This window comes from Sander lucioperca, chromosome 4 (assembly GCF_008315115.2).
Source record: "Sander lucioperca isolate FBNREF2018 chromosome 4, SLUC_FBN_1.2, whole genome shotgun sequence".
Lineage (NCBI taxonomy): Eukaryota > Metazoa > Chordata > Actinopteri > Perciformes > Percidae > Sander > Sander lucioperca.
In genome coordinates, this window is record NC_050176.1 from 42,130,356 (window position 1) to 42,152,007 (window position 21,652).

General features: G+C 40.4%; 1 long non-coding RNA gene across 1 annotated transcript; it reads right to left on the reverse strand.

Annotated features, from left to right (window-relative positions):
- On the reverse strand, positions 1-19,397 carry LOC118494899. The gene is made up of 3 exons (XR_004897104.1): positions 19,388-19,397; positions 6,690-6,712; positions 1-172 (listed from the first exon to the last, which is right to left on the reverse strand). It is a non-coding gene; the product is annotated as an uncharacterized LOC118494899 (long non-coding RNA).
- Positions 19,398-21,652: the final 2,255 nt, after the last annotated feature.

The window sequence follows — 21,652 nt, forward strand, 5'->3', positions numbered from 1 at the left end:
TAACAGCGACCAGTCAGATCATCTCTACACAGCAGCTGAGGCCAGTATTCAAACCTCTCTGGATGATCATGATATGGCTGATCCTCCTTCACCTGTGTCACTTTCCTGTTGTTGTCAGACAGTTTGAGTCTTCTGTTCACTGTGCTTGTGTCCAGTGTTAGTTCACAGGAATCTGACGGAGAGAACAAGACACAACACAGCAGCAGTTTATCATCTAACAAACCTGATTGTTTATTTGTTGCTTTATTAACAGACTGACTGATAATTAGATCCAATCTTCACAATGAAACACGTCTTTGGATTATCTTTCAAATGAGAATAGAATGCAGAAACACAAGCTTTAAATTCAACTTCCTTCTGTTTTTAAATGTTTCTATGTATAAAAAAACAGGCTTTAGTGTAATCACTCTCCTGTATTTGGTCACACGCTCTCATCATCATCAGATCTTATTTCATCTCTTTCAGCTGAAATCAGCTGTTTGAAATTATCACTTTATTGTGTTGTAAATAATCTGCTAAAATCGTCTTTATATTTCAATATGTTTTAGAGCCATAATAATTGTATTCATTAATTCACAGTAAAAAAGATGATTTATATTTAATTTAGTTTTCTATTTATTTTGAGTTCATGAAATTTAGACTTTGGATTTTAAAGCAACACTAGAGAACTTTTCCTCTTCGGTCCCCCCTGCAGGTTGGAAGCGGAATTGTCTCATTGGAACTACAGATCTGCTACCCGATCTGGCAAACTTGCATAACGTGGTTATAGCTGGTAGAGAGCCACAAAGTGAATGCAGAAGTGCCGTTCACCCTGTTACGAGTTGAAGAACCACTGAAATGATTTTGGAAACATTATTTGAAGATACAAAAAGTTCTCTAGTGTTGCTTTAAATTTGGAGAAGTAACTGTTATTCTCAATCTTAACCTCAGCTCCTCCTTCTCATGAGGTCATTCTCAGGTATAATCAGGTGACAGCATGGGGAGTTTGAGTGTTTTTTCTCACAAACGAGTCACAATCCTCCTCCAAAAGACATAAGAAAATGAGTGCAGGAGTCGCCATAACAAAGTATAACACTGTGTGGATGAATACTCAATTCTGATTGGCTGCATGGTGTCCATAAAAAAGTGTTATGCCGTGTTCACACCAAGGCGAAATAAAATATTTATGTTGCGTCATACAATGGTGAACACAAATGATCTATATATATATATATGGGGATCATTTGTGTTTAATCATGCTACTTGCGTACCCGCCGGTGTACAGCTGTAGGCACCAACAACATTTCTTTGTCATCATATGGCCAAAATAACCTCTGTTGCTTTGTACCTGATGTGGAAGTCACAGATACATCGGGAAATTAAACAGCGTCATGTCTGGGTTAACAATATTAGATTAGATTTTTTAGATTAGATTCAATTTTATTGTCATTGTGCATAATAGTACAAAGACAATGAAATGCAGTTTGCCAGAATGGCAAAAAAAGCAGAAAAGTGCAATATGATATACAAAGTATAGACAGGTGGTGCATCTACAGGACAAGAAATATATTGCAGTGTTATAAGAGCAGAATAAATATGGCTATGTAATATGAACAATGTATGTACAGATATGTGCAATGTAGTAGCAGTGACATAATAGTAGTAAAAATAGATATATGTAATATAGATTTATGCAGTGTATTAACAGAATATATAGTAAAAAAAACAGAATAAATATGGATATACAGTATGAACCATATAGACAGATATGTACTGTATCTACAGCTATGTGCAGTGTGGTAACAGTGCAGAAACAGTAACATTATAAGAGTAGTAAGAATAAGTGTATGTGCAGGATGAATAGTATGAAGAGCAGTAGAATATGGCTATGTATAGGTGTAATTACAATATGTACAGTAGTGCGAATTGTCCGGGGGGGCTTAGTGGCTTAATTATCACTGGAATGCAATTCAATTCAATTCAATTTTATTTATAGTATCAAATCAAATCAAGAGTTATCTCGAGACACTTTACAGATAGAGTAGGTCTAGACCACACTATAATTTACAAAGACCCAACAATTCTAGTAATTCCCCCAAGAGCAAGCATTTAGTGCGACAGTGGTGAGGAAAAACTCCCTTTTAGGGAGAAACCTCGGCAGACCCAGGTTCTTTGTAGGCGGTGTCTGACGGTGCTGGTTGGGGGTGTGATGAAAAGTGGCAATAATAGTCACAATAAAGATAATGGGACAGTGACTAGAAATAGTAGTCATAGTATGCAGAGTTAGAGTTCAGTAATGTGACACCCGCAGGAAAGAAGCTTCCTCTGAACCTGCTAGTATGGGTGCGTAGAGACCTGAGACGCTTCCCGGATGGGAGTGGGGTGAACAGTCTGTGGTTGGGGTGAGTTGGGGTGTCTTTGATGATGCTGCACGTCTTACGCAAGCATCGCTTGTGAGGATGCTCTTGATGGTGTAGCGGTATAAGTATGGTTGGGTACCGTTTGGATTTTTACGATTCCGATGCCAAACTGGTACTTTTAAAACGATTCAGATTCCTAACCGATTCCTAAACCGATTCCTAAACCGATTCTTGAAAAACTGAAAAATGAAATCAAAGAAAGGCTCTTTTATGGAGTTTTTTTTAAATTGAAAATGATTTCAATTTATTATTCCGTTTGTGTAGGAATCAGTTTCATAGTGGAACCAGGTTTCGGTACCCAACCCTAGGTATAAGTATCATCTGGCGGAGTAATGTTTACTGCCTTTTGCAGGAAGGAAATGTGACATCTGATGTCTGATGTCTGACTTGAAGTACACATTGTGCCATTTTTTAATTGCAATTAAGGGATAGAAAGTATTCCGAAATGACATCATGATGATGATTGTAAAAAGTCAGAGTTCATACTTTTTCAGGTCTGTCTGCAAGACGACACGCAAATAACTTTTAAAATGCTATTTTTCTGGATGGAGTTTGATTCTATCAGGGCTCTGCTCCATAAAAACAACAACAGAAATATCATTTCACAACTTACCTGGGGCCTGTTTCACAAAACCAAGATAAGGGACTAAGCCGGGATTTATCAGTTATCCTGGATGATTTAAGCCTTGACTCGGTTTCACGAAAGTGGAGGCACATAAATCACCATGGAGATTTATTCTGTGCAGCTAGCCTGCTCCTGACCAGGCTAACAGCCAGGATTTATTTAATCCTGGAGCCTTTTCTGATCACCCAGCAGTTTTACCCTATTGTTATCAGCCTGGATTAAAATACAACAGGTGCATATTGTTGTTCCTTTAAAGGAGAACTCCGGGCAATTTTTACGTTACTCTTGATCGCTATAAGTATGTGAGTACTGTCGATAGCAAAAAAAAACGAGCCGAATCGGTGCTAGCTAACTGGAGCTGCTGCAGCTAATGCTGAGAGCTCCCGTTAGCTAAAACGGCAGTTTTGGGGGCATATCATAAAGAGTGCCTTTGTGCCTCTTAACAGACACAAAATGCAATTAAAATGTCTGTGCAACATGAACAGGGCCCTTACATGACAACAAGATGCGTTTTCAACTCAGACATTGTTTAAATTCACCTACCCTGTTAGCTGCTAGCTGCCATCTGGGATGAGTGAGTGTGTTCAGCCAGGCTTCGGTAATAATCATCAAGCAGCAGTTCCCTGTGTATTTGTAGCATATATATCCATTTTCTGTGCGATCCATCTGGCGTTGGTGAATAGTAGTCTCTGCAGTGGCGAACTGTGTGTTAGTTGCCTTAGCCAGGCTAGCAGGGCCGACTGGCATCCTTCTAATTCCTCCCCGCCTTCCTCACCTGCCGCGGCCGACAACAATCCATGGGCGCCCGCTGGTCTGGTGGATGTCCTCCAGAGGACAGTTCATGCTTTCGCGGCGAAATTTTTGCGGCGAAAAAAAGTTCATTTCCCCCTCAAAAATATGTAATTGAGCACTGTAGTGGTTATGATCATATCAGTGACTATGTAACTAGATGGAAACGGGACAAATGATGCCTGTTTCTTGTACAGTAATAGCGTTACTGAAGGCTAGCTCTAGCTCCATAGGTTACTCCAAGCTTCTTCCCTTGTGAACACCTCCGCTCTTCACTCTTCTCACACCACGCTTCCATCTGCACACTGCTGTTTACCTTTTCCTGCTACAACTGAAATCCCACGGGACTTCAGCGCAAGACTACAGCTAGCCTTCTGTAACGCTGTTACTTTACAAGAACCAGGCATCATTTGTCCCGTTTCCATGTAGTTACATAGTCACTGATATGATCATAACCACTACAGTGCTCAATTACCTATTTTTGAGGGGGAAATAAACTTTTTTCGCTGCAAAAATTTCGCAGCGAAAGCATGAACTGTCCTCTGGAGGACATCCACCAGACCAGCGGGCGCCCGTGGATTGTTGTCGGCCGCGGCAGGTGAGGAAGGCGGGGAGGAATTAGAAGGATGCCGGTCGGCCCTGCTAGCCTGGCTAAGGCAACTAACACACAGTTCGCCACTGCAGAGACTACTATTCACCAACGCCAGATGGATCGCACACAAAATAGATATATATGCTACAAATACACAGGGAACTGCTGCTTGTTGATTATTACCGTAGCCTGGCTGAACACTCACTCATCCCAGACGGCAGCTAGCAGCTAACAGGGTAGGTGAATTTAAACAATGTCTGAGTTGAAAACACATCTTGTTGTCATGTAAGGGCCCTGTTCATGTTGCACAGACATTTTAATTGCATTTTGTGTCTGTTAAGAGGCACAAAGGCACTCTTTATGATATGCCCCCAAAACTGCCGTTTTAGCTAAGTGGGAGCTCTCGGCATTAGCTGCAGCAGCTCCAGTTAGCTAGCACCGATTTGGCTCGTTTTTTTTGCTATCGACAGTACTCACATACTTATAGCGATCAGGATTAACGTAAAAATTGCCCGGAGTTCTCCTTTAAGTACTGTTATTATTTAAAGTTGTGACCATTATTTTTTTTTATAATTATTCATGTGAGGGTCATCGTTACTGTTATATTGCTGTATGCAGACTGCTGTTCATATTGTTGTTAGAAGTTTGATGAATATATTATAGCAGTTGTTGAGATAATTAGAAAAGGCTGATAAAATTTCAAATGTGTTTTAAATGAAGTCTGTTACTAAGGGCAATACATACAACGCTGTACATTTCTATAGTTGACCAATGCACCTTGAATTATTTTAGTTGATTAATTTTTTTTAAATTCTTTAACAATAAGGATCATGTTTGTTCCGCTTCCATGTGCATTGTATTTGGCATTCTTAGCACACAAATTGTGTTGTCCAGTAAACTGGGACTATAATTTGGGAGGATTGTACAATTTAAAGAACATATCCTAATTGTACAATCCTCCCAAATTATAGTCTTAGCTCACTGGACCAGTAACTATATAGTGATGTAGGCTACTGTACATTCATGTTACAACAGGGAGAGGACACCTCAATGGTTTTTGACCTTATATTTAGCTGGCGGGGAAATAACTGATGAATATACTCTGTTCCATTCATGTTTACAGTGTGCATGGAATTTATCACTTAATTGTCTTTATAGTTTCTAGATTTTAGAGTCACATTTCTTCAGTGTCTTTATTTTCTATGTTCATAAATACAAGGGAGCAAGGCATATAATATGTAGAGAAGGAAACTCGTCCTCTATAAAAAATTAAAATTAAAAAAACACAAGAAAAAGCGTGGCAGATAATAGCGGACCGACTGAATGATAGTCTAAAAATATACATTTACGAACTACTGCTCTTAACTGAAACCATTCACTGAGTCACTGTCATCTGCAAAAACGAACAGTTGTACACTTTGCATTAAAAGCGAGCAGTGGAAGTTAATATGACTTAGGTAATTTATATTTTAACCCATGAGAGAGAGGGAGAAACAGAGCGAAAGATATTTATGCATCATATTCTAGTGTTGTAGAAAATTGATCTTCATGGTAAATTTCCTGAGTAACATTATCTTCTGCTTACTTTTAAGGCAAAGAGTACAACTGTTAATTTGTGCAAATGATTAGTAGCCTAATCCTTGAATGGTATGATTATGACGGTTTCAATTCAGAGCAGTGGTCAGTTAATGTATATGTTTAGGCTACTTACATTTCCGTCATTCAGTCAGTCCGTGATCGTCTGCTACGCTTTCTCTGTTTCATTACAGCGGCCGTGTTTCTTTTCTTTTTATACAAATAATGTGTTTCCATTTTGGCATCAGTAAATCTGTGATCGACCTCGCGGTCTTTTGAGGAAAGCCGTGGACGCGCATCTATCTGAATTACTTCAGCCTGGCTCAACCTAGTCTCTCCTCCTCAGCCTGGCTTGGCCTTCGTGAAACGCACCAAGCCAGGATGCACAGATTAGACTAGGTCAAGCCTCGCTTTATCAGTTATCCTGGATTTATATATTCTGCTTTTATGAAACAGGCCCCAGGTAGTCAAACATCCCTGCTTACTTCTCCCAAAGAAAAGTCCTGTGGTCATTGACTGCATTTTGTGTTAAAGCAATAAAAAATTATCCACAGTTTGTGACTTCTGTTTCTCTGTGTGAATAGTTTTGACAATGTGACTTCCGTTTAACTGATGGTTGTTAGTAATAAAAAAAAATACTAACACAATACTAATCCTACTGTAAGATGTTGTGCCTTGTTTTTATGAATCAAAGTGAAAGCACACTCACACTTCCTCAGACCAGGTTTCAGCCTGGAGGAACAAACAAAGTCAGAATGAACCGTCAGAAGCTTCCTCATCTCTTATCTTCAAAATATATCAAACATCTCAGGTTGCTAAGGTCAAAGATTAACTCTGAACATCAACATAATCCAGATGTCCTCAAAGTGTTCCAATAAGAATGTAACTTAATAATAGGAGTTGAGTCTCAGCGCGGACAAGATTCTTTACTGTTATCACCAGGGCTGCTGGTACACACTGTGAACCAACAGTGAGCTCTGCTGTTGGTTCATACCTTAGATCGTCCTGTCTCCAGTATGTATCCACCCATATTGCTGAAAGCAGGTCCACTCCCGAGTCTCCTGGATGATTGTAGCTCACGTCCAGCACTCTCAGATGGGAGGGGTTGGAGCTCAGAGCTGAGGCCAGAGACTTACAGCCTTCCTCTGTGATCAGACAGCCTGACAGACTGGACACACAAACACACACACACACACACACACACACACACACACACACACACACACACGCACACACGCAGACAATGAATTGAATTTACAATAATAATAATGAATTAATTTTCATCATGTCTTTCTTCTTCAGTGTAAATTTCCTAATTTTAGCTAAACGTTTTTTTTTAGCTAAATTGTCCACTTCTTTGAAATACATTGTTGTTGAACAGTGAAATGCCACCAGAATTTGACACAAAGTAATTTGTCTTAAATCTGCATTAATTTATTTTTGACCTCTCACTTAACTGGCAAACTTCTGCAGTGGCCCAAGGCCAGTCCAACAAAAGAGCAAAATAAAGCAGAAGAGTCTGGAAATATTGAATTTAAAAGTTGGCATAAAACCCAACAAAGTCATTTGACTTAAGTTGGTACAGCCCTAAAGGTTTCTCTTTCATGGCTGGTAGACAGCAGACATCTGTAAGATCACAAATAATCTTTATGATGCAGCCAACTGAACTGGGAATGATATGTGAGTAAATCACAGAGTATCATACGGAGTTCTGAGGTTAAAAAATGGACTAAGGCTCCACAAATCCTTAAGAAAAATGATATTTTTTGCTCTTAAGCTGCTAGATGTTGAACTTTCTTTACCAGCTAGTGTCTAACTGTGTCTGTCTGCTGTTGGTTCATGGCAGATAGTGTACAGTGGGTTTATTAGCTTTACTAGCTTGTTAGATTGAAAAAGCTGCATGCTGCTGCTGAAGAATGTGCTGATGAGAGTAGTGAGACTAAATTAAAACATGGAAGTTGTGGGTCTTGAAAACACAACAATTGGCTGAAAGATGTTGGGTATATTTTTGAACATACATTAACTTGTATATCAAGCGACATTCAACATGAGCTGAATCCTGACCTGAGAGTCTCCAGTTTACAGTGTTGACTCTTTAGTCCAGCAGAGAGCCGCTTCACTCCTGAATCCTGCAGGTCATTGTTACTCAGCTCCAGCTCTCTCAGAATAGAGGACTCTGAGCTGAGAACTGAGGACAGAGCTTCACAGCTTCTCTCTGACAGATTACAGCCACTCAGCCTAAAAATATGAACAGAACATAAGTGCAAACATGTTTATCTGTATTTGATATGACTTACACTTAAAATAAAAATGACTACACCTTGTGAAAGATTTGGGTCACCCTTTTCTCACTCACCTAGTCAACCGGCTGTTTCCTGGACTCTCTCAAACAAGCAAGAGTGAACCCTCTCCAAAAGAATCCACACTCAACCTTTTTGAAGTTAACAACAGACCTGTCTCTCTTCTTCGTTTTCTCCAAAACACTGAAACATGCTATCTTCAACCAACTCTCTTCTTATCTTCACCAGAACAACCTTCTTGATCCCAACATTTTTTGTTTCAAGGCAGGCCACTCAACTAAAACTGCCCTCATTCCTGTCACTGAGTGGCTTGAAACTGCTAGAGCAGCCTCTCTCCCTTCTGTTGTCATCCTTCTGGACCTTACTGCTGCATTTGAAACAGTTTCTCTCTTTTCCCCAGTCTGAAACACAATTACCAGTAGGCTAAGTATCTCTGTCTGTCTGACTGACTGACATCTCTCATTGAATGTCCACACACCACTTGAAACTCAGCCTTGACTAGACTGAGCTGCTTTTCCTTCAAGGGACGGGCTCTTCCACACAGATCGACAACTCTGTGGTTGTCCCAACCAGGACTGCTAGCTAATGGATCACCCTTTATAGCTTTATTGTTCCTGACCTGAGAGTCTTCAGTTTACAGTGTGGACTCAGATTCAGTGCAGTAGAAAGCTTCACTTCTGATCTATATTTGAAATGACTTACACATCTACAACACAACACATTTCTACGGTTGTCCAGCCTGAGTTAATGATTCAAACACAACAAATGTGTCTTTCATTGTGTATATTACTGGAATCAGAAAACTATTAAATGAAATTTCAAAAAATATAGTCATATCTGTTGGATCTCAATCATTCACACTAATTAATTTCAGCCTCAAATGAACTACAAAGTGGCAGATCTTTTTTTCTTCATTTGGCTGGATTAATCTGTGGAGGTACAGTGAAACTGAAGAAACAATTAGATTTTTCAATTGATCAACTAAGCAATTTGTTGACTAAATATTGACTATCATTTGACTAAAACATTCATTAGTTGACAACAACCCTACACATCTGATACAGTTAGTATCTTCAGTAATCAGTGCACTTACAGAGCTTTTTTGGATGCTTTGACCACTGGCAGCAGCCTCACAAGAGCCTCATCTCAAGCAGAGTATTTCTTCAGGTCAAACACGTCCAGATCGTTTCCTGATGAGAGTAAGATGAAGACCAGAGCTGACCACTGAGCAGGAGACAGTTTATCTGTGGAGAGACTTCCTGAACTCAGGGACTGTTGGATCTCCTCCACTAGAGAACGATCATTCAGCTCATTCAGACAGTGGAACAGATTGATGCTTTTCTCTGCAGACAGGTCTCCAGAGAAAGGCCCAGGAGGAAGCGAAGGAACAAGTCCAGGTGTCCGTTTGGACTCTGTAAGGCCTTGTCAATAGCAAACCTGTGGACCTTAAACATCACAGATTTTTTGCTGAAAAACATTCGCCATTTTTCAAACCAACTTTGCCCAAACATCACATTCTTGTTTCTGTTAATGACTGCCCTCTCTACATGAAGACCAGCCAGAAACTCCTGAACACTCAGATGGACGAAGGTATACATCTTGTCTTTCTCATTCTTTTTCAGACTTTCCTGTTTGAAGATCTCTGTGAACACTCCTGAGCACACCAAAGCTCTGCTGACATCAATGCCACTCTCTTTGAGATCTTTCTCGTCGAAGATCAGGTTTCCCTTTTCCAACTGACGGTAAGCCAGTTTTGCTAATGACTTAATGTACTGAATGCACTTTTCTGGGTCATACTTCTCTTTTGTCTGATGAATCTGATACACCAGGAATTCTGCGTACATCTCGGTCAGGGTCTTGGGCAGCTCTCCTCCCTCTCTGGTTTTCATCACCTCCTCCAGAACTGTAGCAGTGATCCAGCAGAAGACTGGGATATGGCACATGATTGTGCCGGCCTGCTCCTCATTGCGGAACCTCTTCTTGAAGTATTCCTCCTTCTGTGGGTCGGAGAACCCTCTGACCTCTGTTGTGATGTCTACAAAATCAGAATGGATCTGATTGGCTGCTGCAGGTCGGGTTGTTATCCAGAGGCGAGCAGAGGGAAGCAGATTCTTCTTGATGAGGTTCGTCAACAGCTTGTCCACTAAGGTTGGCGCTGTCACATCAATTTCAACTGCCTTGTTTTTATTGGTGGAGCAGTTCAGATCAAGGCGGCTCTCATCCAGTCCGTCCAAGACAAACAGAAGTTTGAATTCACTCTTGTCAAAGTTGGTGTTTCCTGATGACTGCAGAGCTTTAAAGATGTGATTAAGAGCTTCTTCTTTGATGTCTCTTGTCCCTGTAATACATACACGAATGAGCCTTGCCAAACATACCTTTTCTCCCTTCCATGAATTCAGCTGGCGGAAGGTGAAGGGGAAAACGAGATGCACATCTTGATTGGTTTCTTTTTTACACCAGTCCCACACAATTTTGTGCACAAGAAACGTTTTTCCAATTCCTGCGATTCCATTGGTCAGTACTGTTCTTATGGGTCTGTCTTTTCCAGAGGGGGGTTTGAACATGTCACAAGGTTTAATTGTTGTCGCTGTATCTGCTGGCTCCACAGTCTCAAGCTGCCTGACCTCATGCTGTGTGTTGATGTGTACGTCACCAGTAGCTTTGATGTACAGATGTGTATAGATATCATCCAGATGTTGTTTATCCTTGTTCTGTGTCCACCCCTCTTGTGCACACATAAACTCATCCTGAAGGTTTGATTGAAGACAGTCTTGGTAAAATGAGATGTGTCGTGTCTCTGGTACTGGAACAATTCCATCTATATGACATACAAAGAAAAACAACAACACAATTAGGCAGTATATATGAAGATGCCTCTTTTCTCACAAGCATCAGTAAACACATGCAATTGAATATTGTGGTGGAACAAGTTGTATCTTGACTGTATTTGAGTTTAAACATTTACGACAGGTAGCTGCCCAGTACAACCACAGCGCTGCACTCGTGACTATTGACCAACTGCTGGCATTGCTGACGTCTACTGGTTAAAGGGGACATATTATGTTTTTCGTATTTTTTGTCATATCTACAATGTTATAATGTCAGATTTTTATGTAAAACTTCAAATAATGAAGCAAACATATTTTAGAGAAATCCCTGTGAGCTAAAACATTCATATTTTCAACTGTTCTGAACGCTCCGGTTTCAACAGTTTTTTCTACTCTTAGCTAAGTCTTATGCAACTCTAAGCCGGACTTCTATGATTGGTCGTCTGCTCCAGGTAAGAACTGCTGAAGTGTTTTTTAAAACTGGTGTTAACATTGTCGCATGTAGCTACATGGCAGTGAACAATGTCATCTTGTCACAAATTAATGTCCTGTTACATCAGTTTTAGTCTCTCCTTCTGTTCATATACAGTATGTGCTCTCATTCTCTATCACATGTCCAGAAATGCACACTTTCTATTTTTTTTACTCTCTTTTGTTAAGTGGTACTTTACTGATTTTCAAACGGGCTTGTGTCATCGCAGTGGGGGTGGTCAACATATGGCCTGGACTCCTAACACTGTGGTGAGACAAAGCAATTTGAAAATGTTGAAGTAATCCTTTGAATGGTTTTGAATTAGGGTTGGGCGGTCTACCAGAGTATTTAGAAATTCCAATGGAATAGTTCTAAATACTTTTAAAAATACAGATGCTCCTCTTTCTATCGAACTGATATGGAAATGCAGTATTAAGAAGGTTTAGTCCACAGGGAACTGAATTTAACACTTGTTGACCTGCAGATAATTTGATGCTGTTTGTAATATATCTTAGCAAGTTCTCCTATCTTTGCTTTATCTCAGTTATAATGGAGTCACTAACTTACTTGTACTTTTTTTTTTCTCTGGGCTTTCATACTTACCAGAAAGAGGCGGATCTACAGGGGGGCAAGAGGGGGCAGCTGGCCCCCCACTGTAGGCATGTTGTCGGCTAATGGAGTGGTGGCTAATGGAGCAGCTGATTTGGACACATTCTCTAATATGGAGGAATTAATCCACCGGGTCTTGGAAAAGCACCTACGTGCACTTAAATCAGTGATATATAGCACAGTGAAGGGAGTGCTGGCCGAAATTAATGCCTCGCAGCAACACATCTGAGATGCTGGAAAGTCATGGTATGTGAGCCGGACCAATTTGACTGCATCACATTCACGATCCAGCGGCTTCGGATGCCTGAAGGGATACAACATGAGCTGTACGCTGAATGCAACCCAGACTCGTTCATCTGCGCGCTGCCTGGGAGCGACCTACGGAGGGAGAGAGTTCACTTTCGCTGCATTAGAAGAGGAGGAGAACGCGCTACAGCCACGGATCGCCCAGCACCGCGTGGAACCGGAGGACAGCGGTGGGATTTTGCTTTTGATGCCGGGCCGCGACTGAGCACCTGTGGACTAATGGTGTTTGGGTCACTGTACCGAGTTTGACTGGAGGATACCGTGTGTAAGTTTTGAAACCAACCGTTGAAGGGACATCTAACCAGACTGTAAGAAATGATGAATGCTGGCTACTCAGTCTACAATCCAAATTCCATTGTGATATGTCAGGAGAAAGATCTAGGAGAAGGCAATTTAATAATTCCCTTCTCCAGAACACAGCTTTTGATTCAGAATTTAGAACCAAACTGGCTGAATTTATATCAATTAATACCGACTCAGTTCCTGATCCTGCATATACATGGCAAGCCACTAAAGGATTTATTAGGGATTTCACATCCTCCTTCGCAGTCAACTTGAAGAGGAAAAGAGAGGCAAAGATTGCAGAGTTGGAATAACGCTGTAAATTGTTAGAGCAATCTCTTAAGACTTGTTTTTCTAAATCTACACATACTCTTCTAGTCACAAGTCGAGCAGAGCTGAATGATTTGCTAAGAAGGAGAGTTGAGTTCATAATGCACAGTGAGGAAAAATTACTATTTAAACGGCTGTAAACCAAGCAAATAGTTTGCTCTGAAATTAAAACAAAGCAATTCCAGAGCTACTATCAACAGCATCCGCACAGATCGAGGTATCTCAAACAAATCCTAAGGATATCACCGCCACTTTCCAATCCTTCTACTCAAAGCTGTATGAGTCCTCCTGCAACCCAGATCCGACACAGTGCCAGGAGTTTCTAAAAGAACTAAACCTGCCTCTTCTTGACCCAGAGGAGGCAGAAGAACTGGGTCACCCTATAATGTTAGAGAAAATTAAATAAGCATTAAAAATGGTTAAAAAAGGGAAAACACCAGGGTTGGATGGAATTCCATCAGAACTTCTTCTACAGTATTTTGACATAATAGGACCTACCGTTTTACAAGCTTTAACTTCAGCCGTAGAGAAGGGTACTTTCCCTAGTGAGGTGGTGAACTGAAGTCAGACTGCAGAAAGTAAATGGGAAAAACGATTACTCGTAATATTTTCAAGTATTGATATGACTCACGCACATCTTTTCACTCCATATCATCCACGTTATCATGAAGATTAAATCCAGCAGTGTTATTTCTGCTTGTACTGAGTGATACTTGTTCCATAAACACCTTGTAAAATCCAACTCAAATCTTTAATAAAAATGTGTTCTTAATGTGTAATCGGCGCTGTCTCGCCGTCACATTGTCCACTACGGAGCGCACGCAGGAGGAGGGGATAGCCCGACTGCATGGAATACAGGATAGCATCAAATACCCTAGCATTAGAGAACGGCAGAACACTGTGTAAATAACTAAAGATCTGTCTTTAATACTGTGCATATATCATCAAATGTCAAAGTCTGGAAATACAGCCGTTAAGCTCTCGCGCAATCGTTACACTTAATGTCCTCATTATCGGTCCTAACTTTAATACTGTTCGTGACAAAACCTGCATGAAGAAAAGTGTGTTTGCCTATTAGACTTTCTTTCGTCTTCAAATTGTATCTTGGGGTGGGGATACCACTAGTTGATGCTGTGTTGGCAAGGTGTTAACAATCACAAATTGTTGTAAACAAATACTGTGGTGAACCTGTGCGTAATGCTGCATGGTGGCAATGGAAGAATCAGGAGAGAAAGAGACTAGGGACCATGACGATGACTGGCTAATATGCCGATTTAGATTCCCTAAAGCTGAGCTCTTGGATCTATGTATTGAATTGGGTCCAGTAGGGCAACGCGCCGGAACCGTGCCATCCCGGTCCAAATACAGGTCCTCGCCACTCTGGGGGCAACTGGCTGTTTCCAGAGGGAAATGTCAGACACAAGTGTTTTTTTTTTTAATAAATATTACATATCATCTTCAACTTTATCACTAAGGCTTGTTTGGATATAATATATAGTTCTGTGAAATCTTATTATATACGTCTGGTATATCGAAGCTGTCCCCGAGTGCCGTAATGCAATTCCTGAACGTCTGAGAAGTTTTTTGCTTTTTCTCCACCAGTCATCATGATTCGGTCTAACAACTGCCAGTGTCATTCATATACTGATCAGCATTCACGAGGTGCTTTGCATTGACTATTTATGGTTAAAAATGGGCGTGTACAGGGCGGGATAAGAGGCGGATTCAAGTACGCACACTTGTAGGTAATCTCTGATTTATAAAGGGAACTTTGCTTACAGGTGTGCGCACACATGGTTTTATAAATCTGACTTTTCTTTGGCGTACGCCATTTTGGGCTTTTGGGCATACATACACTTATAGTAAGGCTCCTATGCACAGTTTTATAAATGAGACCCCTGGCTCTCGCTTAGAGCGTTTTATCAAGAAGCTAGTCCACCCTGACCAATCAGGTTTTATACCCAAGAGTCATGCTGCAGACAATGTACGCAGACTATTTCATGTAATAGAAGAAGCCAAAAATCTTCCAACAATGGAGCAGTTTTATCAGTGGACGCGGAAAAAGGCTTTTCGACTGTAGTGGAACTACTTGTGGCAAGTAATGGAGAGGCTTGGTAAGGAATTTGCCTTGCCGTTTCAATACTTTTGGAGGGGACTGTATATGTGTATATGTGTGTGTGTGTATAATATATATATATTTATATATGTACAGTCCCCTCCAAAAGTATTGGAACGGCAAGGCAAATTCCTTTGTTTTTGTTCACTGAAGACATTTGGGTTTAAAATCAAAAGATGAGCATGAGACAAGAGTTCAGAATTTCAGCTTTTTTTTTCCTGGTATTTACATCTAGATGTATTAAACAACTCAGGACATATTACCGTTTGTATTAGACCACTGCATTTTTAGGTGAGCAAAATTATTGGAACAAATAATATTAAAGTAAATAACATTTAATATTTGGTGGCATAACCCTTGCCTGCAATAACTGCCTCAAGCCTGTGACCCATTGATATCACCAAACTGTTGTATTCTTCATTTGTGATGCTATTCCAGGCTTTTAACGCTGCTTCTTTCAGTTCATGTTTGTTTTGGGGGGTTTCTCCCTTCAGTCTCCTATTCAGGAGGTGAAATGCATGCTCTATTTGGTTAAGGTCAGGTGATTGACTTGGCCAGTCTAAAACCTTCCACTTTTTCCCTTAATGAAGTCCATTGTTTTGTTGGCAGTGTGCTTTAGGTCATTGTCCTGCTGCATGATAAACTTCCTCCTGATTAGTTTAAATGCATTTCTCCGTAAATTGGCAGACAAAATGTTTCTGTACACTTCTGAATTCATTCTGCTGCTACCATCATCAGTTACATCATAAATAAATATGAATGAGCCTGTTCCAGAAGCAGCCATGCACGCCCAAGCCATGCCATTACCTCCACCATGCTTCACAGATGAGCTTGTATGCTTCGGATCATAAGCAGTTCCTTTCTTTCTCCACACTTTGGCCTTTCCATCACTTTGGTAGAGATTAATCTTGGTCTCATCAGTCCATAAGATTGTGTTCCAGAACTTTTGCGGCTCATCTCTGTACTTCTTTGCAAATTCCAATCCGACCTTCCGATTCTTACTTCTGATGAGTGGTTTGCATCTTGTGGTATGGCCTCTATATTTCTGCTCTCCGAGTCTTCTTCGAACAGTGGATTGTGATACCTTCACCCCTGCACTGTGGAGGTCGTTGGTGATGTCACTTACTGATGTTTTTGGGGTTTTCTTCACAGCTCTCATAGTATTTCTGTCATCAACTACTGTTGTTTTCCTTGGCCGACCTGTTCAACGTCTGTTGCTCTGTAGACCAGTACTTTTTCAGAACATTGCCCAATGTTTTTCCAGTGGCTCTGGTCGATTTTCCTTCTTTTCTCAGCTTGAAAATTGCTTGCTTTTCTCCCAATGACAGCTCTCTGGTCTTCATGTTGGTTTATCCTCTTTAACAAGAAATGCAGTCTTTATAGGTTTAAACCAAGGATAAAAAGTTAGACTAGTCATGCAGAGCTATTTAATGTTTGAACAATCAACCTAAAAAGCAACACCTGGGTAACAAGAAACATCTGTCAGTCACATGTTCCAATACTTTTGCTCACTTGAAAAATGGGTGGGTTCAAACAAACGGTGATATGTCGTTGTTTAACACATCTAGATGTCAATACCAGGAAATAAAAGCTGACATTCTAAACTATTGTCTTCTACTCATCTTTTGATCTTAAACCCAAATGTCTTCAGTCAACAACAAAAACAAAGGAATTTGCCTTGCCGTTCGAATATTTTTGGAGGGGACTGTATATAGATAAAAATTAACCAATAACTATGAAAAACATCAGTCGCAACTTTCCAATAGGCATCCAGATAATGTTTATAGATGGTTTACAAAGTATTTATTAACTATTTAACAAGGTATTATAGTCATCTGTTGCAACTTTATAATAACCATCCAGACACTGTTTATAGATGGTTTACAAATCAACTAGTAACACTTAACAAAGTGTTAGGTATATCTGGTCCATCTATCTATGTAATGTTTATATGTTTTAAAAATGGTTTCTTAAAGGTTTACAAAAATGTTTTGAATTATTACCCGATACCTAATACAGTATATGAGGGATATAATGTGTGTACAATAAACTGTTAATTAACAGCACTATACTAATAATTAGTAAACATTATAATTTAATTGTTTGTTAACAGTAAATTTAGTGTTTGCTAACAATTAACTAAAGACTAATTAACTATCAATTTACCCTCTATTAATGATGGTTATTATAAAGTGTTACCAAAAATTCTTAAGATCTTCAACAAATTCTCCAGGAGAAGACCATAGAAGGAGATGCAGAAATAAGTGAAAGAGAAGAGGGAAAGAAATAATTGATTGTGAGGGATGAAGTGGAGGCTGCAGATGCAGAGAGAGGAACAGAGGCAGAGTGGTCAGGAGGAGGCAGATGAAGATGACAGGGAGAAAGAGGCCTGCAGTTACCCCTGGACCATATGGTTTGTTTATATTATCATTCCATATAAATTGCAGTACAGTAGCGTGTCATGTCATGTCACTCAGTGAAATGACATGTTTTCAGTTTTTTACCATTTCCATTAGGTTGTATATATTATAGGTTAGATATGTAAAAATGTACATATATAACATACGTAGATTATCTAATGATGTTTTACAGTTTCTCTATCATAGCATTTGTTTGACCTTTTTATTGATCATAATTACTGATAAAATAAGACATTCTGTTCTATTTTCTGTTCTTTGTGTCTGTATCAGTAAATATGATCAAGCCATTTAATTAATTTTCAGCTAAATTCAATGTTATTTATAGTATCAAATCGTAATAAGAGTTCACTCTTCTCAAGACACTTTACAGATAGAGTAGATCCAGATCACACTCTTTAATTTACAAAGACCCAACAATTCCCCTAAGAGCAAGCACTTGGTGCAACAGTGGCAAGGAAAAACTTCCTTTTGGGCAGAAACCTCAGACAGACCCAAGCTCTTGATGGGCAGCCGGTTGGGACCAGTGTTGGGGAAGTTACTTTTAAAAAGTAGTGTTTGCTCGTTACTCATTACTTCTTAAAAAAGTAATCTGTTACTTTACTTAGTTACCCCCTATGGAAAGTAACTTTTTACTTTACTCATTATTTTTACGTTACTTTTAAAAACAGGCATCTCTGGCAGAGACTGAGGTTAATTATACAAAAACTATCTTTGACCATAAAGCCAATCTATGGTTTATCAGTGAAATGTCTGAACTACACTGCAGACTGGATTCTCTACTCACAGAGTGACGGCTGATTCATTATGAACATGTCCAGCGCGGGTTGAATGCACATCAGCAGGTCATCGCCGTTACACGGTGTTAGTGTATACTATGTAATGTCTGTATCGACTTGTACCGGGGTCCGTGCATTGTTGTAGACACATGCAGCCTCTTTTCTGGAAATCCTTGCATGTCCGTGCAACCGACACAAGTCCACAGCGGTCCGCTGCATGTATGTATGAGGCCATCACCACGCATCCATCTGTGAGGTTGTCAGCTTTGTGTCTGCCTGGCTCAGAGTGCCGTCCAGCAAAAAGCCACGAAGCTTAAAAAGCTCTCAAAAGTTAGCTTTGGCTGCTTCTCGCTTGCCATGATTGCTCTGCTACCAGCGTAGCGTCCCGTGTGGAGCTTGTGAGCGCGCAGCTAAGAAGGCAGTGTTGCTGTCTAATCTGTCCCTGGGAAAAGTAACGTTGCACCGAATTGAAAAAGGAACTATATTTCGATACCAAATTTTCAGTAGTAGCGCGTTACACTACTTTTTACCTGAAAAAAGTAGATCAGTTACTATAACGCGTTACTTCCAACACTGGTTGGGACACAGACACTGATACAGATATACAGATATAGAGAATTATGATTCATAATAGTTATAGCAGTTGGTATGATGAACAGTGGCACTTATACTAACAACAAAGATTGTGGAACTATGACTAGAAATAATAGTTGTAGCAGTTCAGGGCGTAGCAGGGTGTTGCGGGGCATAGTTAGGCATAGCAATGCGTTTAAATATGGGGGTTCCCATGTACTGTACCTACACACACAGTACTGGACTGATCTGAGTGCTCTGACATGGACAACGTCATGGACAGTTAGAGATGGTTCAGCAGCTGTAACCATGGTTCCAACATGTGTGAGGCAGAAAAACCACAGAAGAGCTGTAGTTGTGCTATCAGTCCACTAGATGGAGCACTTTACCCACACCATCTGAGTCAAACTAGAACAGGAGGCAGAAACAGTCAGATAACTCCAGTCATTACAGAAGATAACAGAACATCCAACATTATTTATAGCTGCTCCGCAGGAAAAGGAAAAAGCGGCGGATGGAGAAGAGGAGAAAAATGTCAAGGGTTCTGTCAGCATAGGTGTCAAACAGAGACATTCCTCCTCATTACCTTCGTTATGCCCAATGAACAGGGCTACAGTTTAAGTGAGAGTTGGTAAGTTGTGCGTAGGGGATTGTAGCAGAGAGAGTGTGGCAAGATGGTGGCAGGTCACAGGTGGAACACAGCAGCACCGGATTGTAAACCTGTATGATTCTTTAACAGCAACACCCGTTGTAACTGCCAGCGTTAATGCAGAGAAGCGTATTTTGATATGGCTGACTTTAGGGGATTTGAACTCCAAACATCTCACATACTGAGCAGAGAAAAAAAGTTTAGCAAAAAAATATATATTTTTATTATAACATTTGAAAAACATGTATAAACTGAACACCAAATAACAATATTAACTATGCAAATTATAAGCAATATACCTAAGTAAAATAAATAAATAGCCAAAGCTTTAACACTTGTTTAGATTGTAACAAAATACTGTTGAAAAACAAAAGGAACTAAACTCCATTGTGGAGTTGAATTCTTCAATCAAGTTCTCTTACATATACAAAGTAAATTAAATGGCTACTGTGTCACAGTACTTTGCAGTGTCTGAAATGAAAGGTCCCATGACATAGTGCTCTTTGGATGCTTTTATATAGGCCTTAGTGGCCCCCTAATACTGTATCTGAAGTCTCTTATATAGGCCTTAGTGGTCCCCTTATACTGTATCTGAAGTCTCTTTTATATAGACGTTAGTGGTCCCCTAATACTGTATCTGAAGTATCTTTTATATAGGCCTTAGTGGTCCCCTAATACTGTATCTGAAGTATCTTTCCCGGAATTCAGCCTTGGTGCAGAATTACAGCCACTAGAGCCAGTCCAACAATGAGCTTTCCTTAGTATGTGCCATTTCTGGGTCTGTAGCTATTGATGAGGAGGAGAGGGGGGGGGGCAAGGTGGAGGGGGGGGGGTGTGGCCTTGACCAACTGCCACTTTGCTCGTTTGAAAGCCATGATGTCTCTCTCTCATGGGCGGGCCAAATTCTCTGGGCGGGAAAAGCAGAGGAAGGGGAGGTAACCTTTCTCCTTATGACGTCATAAAGGGAAGATTCCAGATCGGCCCATCTGAGCTTTCATTTTCTCAAAGGCAGAGCAGGATACCCAGGGCTCGGTTTACACCTATCACCATTTCTAGCCACTGGTGGACCATAGGCAGGCTAGGGGAACTCATATTAATGTTAAAAAACCTCATAAAGTTACATTTTCATGCCATGGGACCATTAATACTTGCCAGTCGCCAAATGTGGAGGCGGGCCGACACACAAACGCATAAACACTGGCGCACACACCAGCCACCAGCTTCGGTTTGCTGATAACTTGTGTTTAACTCAGGCTAATTAATTAGCTAGTAAGGTGCGATTTTTGGCAGCCAGCCTTCCAAAGAAAGCACAGGAAACAGAGTCTCACTTCACCTGGCCGGGAGGCTCTGACTCACTTTTCGCACTCTGTGTCCACGGACAGCGCTCACGTAGCTCTACACAAGCAGAAAAAAGAGGAGCTTAAAACGTAACTTGCAATGTGATCTTGTGATCTGGACGGGAAGGATAACTCTGGGAGTTGGAAGGGGTGTGTCGTGATTCTGTCTTCTAACAGCGTGACACAGGTTCATGGATCTGAATGTCGCGCTTTCAGTTTCATCGCATATCATTACAGTCCTAATGTTGTGACTTTTATTCATGAACATCAGAGGTTTAGTTTGGAACAATTTGTTTACACTACTGTATGCAGTAAAACATTTCAATGCACTGTGGGATCAACTTTTGATACATCAAAAATCTGAATGGTAAAATTGTCGAGGACAGTCTGGAGATGAAGTTCCCTAAGTTTGGTGTCAATTGAGCCAAAAAATGTGGGAGGAGATAGGTTTAAAGGTTTAGTGCGTAACTTTTTGATATTAATGAACGTCCGTTACATTCAAGCCATTGCCAAATAAGTTGTTACAAAGCTAATTAAGACTATCAGCTCCACACAACTCTCTCTGTATTTCTCAGTATGACTATGTTCAGAAGATTGTGGTGTCCGGTGACTTTCCAACGCAGAAACTCAAGTGAAGATAATGAACTCTTCTGAAGAGTCCATGTTTTTTTAAT